This window comes from Apium graveolens, chromosome 4, assembly GCF_009905375.1.
Source record: "Apium graveolens cultivar Ventura chromosome 4, ASM990537v1, whole genome shotgun sequence".
Classification (NCBI taxonomy): Eukaryota; Viridiplantae; Streptophyta; class Magnoliopsida; order Apiales; family Apiaceae; genus Apium; species Apium graveolens.
In genome coordinates, this window is record NC_133650.1 from 103,172,172 (window position 1) to 103,175,818 (window position 3,647).

The following is a 3,647-nucleotide window of genomic DNA, read 5'->3' on the forward strand; positions in this document are numbered from 1 at the left end:
CTGTGACCTAGCTATGCCCATCATAACATTGAACACTACTGTGACGTCTCTGATAAATCCAAAACTAAGATGGGGACAACAAAGAAATGTAATTCCAGGATGTAGCATGTTAACGAATTATCTGGCGCCATCGATTTTTTTTAACAAATTCCACATCCTACAATATATAAATGTACTTGATCCAGGTCCCAGCCTGCATAATTCCATTATCACTCTATTCTTGATATGTCAGCACTAGAACAAGGTACCAGGATCTACTTGCAGCAACACAAAATTTATACCACCAAAACAATCAATATTTCTTAGCTAATTTTTTTAACCACTTCATATGGATAATTAGGTATCATCAATACAACCGCCAAATGTTTCCATTTGCAGTAAAGCTCGCATAAAATTTACCAAATCTTATAAAAATTGACAATTTTATCACCAGCAAAGTTCAAGTCCAACAACTTTTAATTCTAATAAACCTTAGGTTGGAATATATTGGCCCATCTCTACAAAACATACAATCAGTATGATTTATTTCTACCTTGTAATAAACTAGCCACAGGTTATCAGAAAGTAATCTAGCTTTATACAATACTTGAGCTCAACGTACGATTAATACATGAAATGAATTACAGTGAAGGACTTTCGAGAGGTCCTCTCTCTCCCAAAACCCTAACAAAGAGTATTTTCAATAATCATTTTCATAACCCCAGTCATCCCCTCTTCCCCTTCTTATCAGTCTCCCCTTTCCAATTACTTCTCTGCCCCTTGCTTTTCTTGTTTAATTACTTCTTTACCCTCTTGTCTTGTATTGACTTCTCTGCCCCTGTGTTTTTTCTTGAAATATAGAATTAATTTATTTGCATTGTCACGGTTCATTACATTACCGGCGGCCCAAAGTTTCACCTTGTCCTCAAGGTGGAAGTCAGGAAGTTGGCCTTCGAACCGGGTTGTACTTGACGCACATCGGGAAGCTACATAACCATAACAATAACCCATTTCAGTAGCTTGATTTTCTCTATCATTTCCTGCGTCACCAACAATGTCAAATGGAGATTCCTTCTTATATTTTCCTTAAAAGAAGTCTCAGATTGTTGCAACACTATGTGCAAGTGTGATTCTAAAGACAACAAAAGAGTCTTGAATGACTCTTCAGAATCAATCATCTTCCAACCACACTCATGTAATTCAATAAATATTCTACCAGAACCAGGATCATATCTAGAAGAATATGCAACAAATTTCCAATAACGATTATGCCTCTGATATTGACCAAAACGCAGAGATTTGTACACATGTATTGCTTCTGCTCTTTGGCCAACACAAGATTTCCACTGTAACTGTGACCTTTCCGATAGTGAACCATTATGCTGAACTATAGGAGTATTCTGATTCACGGAGGCATTTTGTACCACTACCTTCCTGTCAGAAGTCATATCACAATGATTGTTCTGTTCCTTCTTGACATTGTCTGGATCAATAAACGGCTCTACTTTAATTGTAGTGTTAAGAACAACTTCATTGTTCTTATTTTCACCGAATCCTACAAGGCTATAGCTTCCGTTCGCTGTCTCAGTTAAATAAGGACCATAAAATTTACTAAGCTTTCATCTTTTAAGTGTTTTTTGTCTAATTGAGCTTCAACCCACATTTGTTTTCTAAGAGCATTTGCTGCATTCAGACAATCCTCTAGAAATTCAACAATAATGTTCCCTTTATTCGCAACACCAATTATAGCAACAGGGGCATTAAGGTGGTCCTCAATACAGAGACCACAATACTCTCCTTCACCAAGTCCCCGGATCCATGACTCCCCAGATTTGCTTTCATCAATCCTTGTAACCCCTTGAGCAGGATCACTTTCAGAGACATCTTGACCAAAATTGTAAAGTTTTTCCATAAAATTACTAGGAACATTTATGTCATTTTGCATTTCTAAAGCCACAACATTGCCAGAAATATCAATGACATTAACTGATAAAGAACCAACTTCCATACAAAGATCACTTTCTTTATTTACATTGGACAGAGTACCCAATTTGTCAAATTCGGGAACCTAAGCAACATCAGAATCAGATTCATCGTTTTTCTCAACATGGTCGTCGATTTTCTCTGCCAAAAGCCCTTTACAAAATTTTTGTATCTTTTCCCTGGCTTATGCAAGTATTTCCTCTACATTAGCAGGATCATTTCTAAAAGCAGGTTGGACACCGTAAGTTAAAGCAAAGAGAACTAGGTCCGTTGATAAAGTAACAAAAATATAGGCATATGACGTCTTGCTTGTTGATAGGACACAGAGTCCAGACTTCTGAATCTTTTCTGCAAGTTCTAGAACTGTTTGTCCCTATCACCCTCTGGACAAAGAACATGGTAAGCAGCAAAATTTACTATTCCGGGGGTATACTGACTCCTAGATCGGCGCGGGAGAGATGACTCTTTTTCTTGCATTGTAGAAACTGCATTTTCTTCAACAGAACCATTGCGTAGCATGGAAACTATATCTTCACACCCTTTAGAAATGGGGAACACCGGATGTATCGTACTCTCCATCTTTTTATCATCAAGTTCTTTTGTTCTGGAATCCTTTATCAATTTGTCAAGCAACTTCCAATCAGATTCGGGTTTCCGACTTTCAGCAAAAGTCTTACTCTTACCATGTTCGTCTTCAGGTTGCTTATAACATATACTTTCCTCATCACAATGCCAAACAACTAATTCTATGTGAAGAATATTTCCAAAACAGTCAGATCCTCTTATTTTATACGACTTATTTACCAACCTGATTAGATTCATCTTTCGAGTGAACTTACCTTTAACAGACCATTCATCGAGCATTCGAGTTATATTAATAACATTTTCATGATCAAAATATAATTTTTCTTGTAGTTTACCATACTCATTTTCATGAATCCTTTAGGTACTAACTGAATCAGCTTTGTTTAGTTTATAGGCAGGGTATGTTTCCAAGACATTCTCAATCAATTCGTGCGGAAAAATCATGGAGATCATAGCATGCTTAGCAGTAAGGAACGGGGTTTTAACACCACACAATCTTCCACCACTATAATCAAACATTTGAGGGCCTAACTTGGCAAGTTGTGACACTTTTAATTGGGCTAAATCCTCAGTCGCACCATTAATTTATTTCTCAACTCTACCCACTTTATCCAGTTTATCAACCACTAAAGCATGAGTGGGGGTATTAGAAAATTGGCTTACTTGATTTGGGGGCAGATCTCTTGTCGTGGAATCCCCTTCACCAGCTTTACCAACCTTCCTAACCATCTCCAAAAGTAAATTATGCATCGCTTCCACTGCCTTATCTACCGCCTTAGACACCATCTCCGAAATTTCCCTCACCAGATCTGTGAACTTCACTTCAAATTGTTCCACCCTCCGAGACACTGTCGGCAGCCCCATCTCGTCTAGGCTCTGATACCACTTGTAATAAACTAGCCACAGGTTATCAGAAAGTAATCTAGCTTAATACAATACTTGAGCTCAACGTACGATTAATACATGAAATGAATTACAGCGAAGGACTTTCGAGAGGTCCTCTCTCCCAAAACCCTAACAAAGAGTATTTTCAATAATCATTTTCATAACCCCGGTCATCCCCTCTTCCCCTTGTTATCAGTCTCCCCTTTCCAATTACC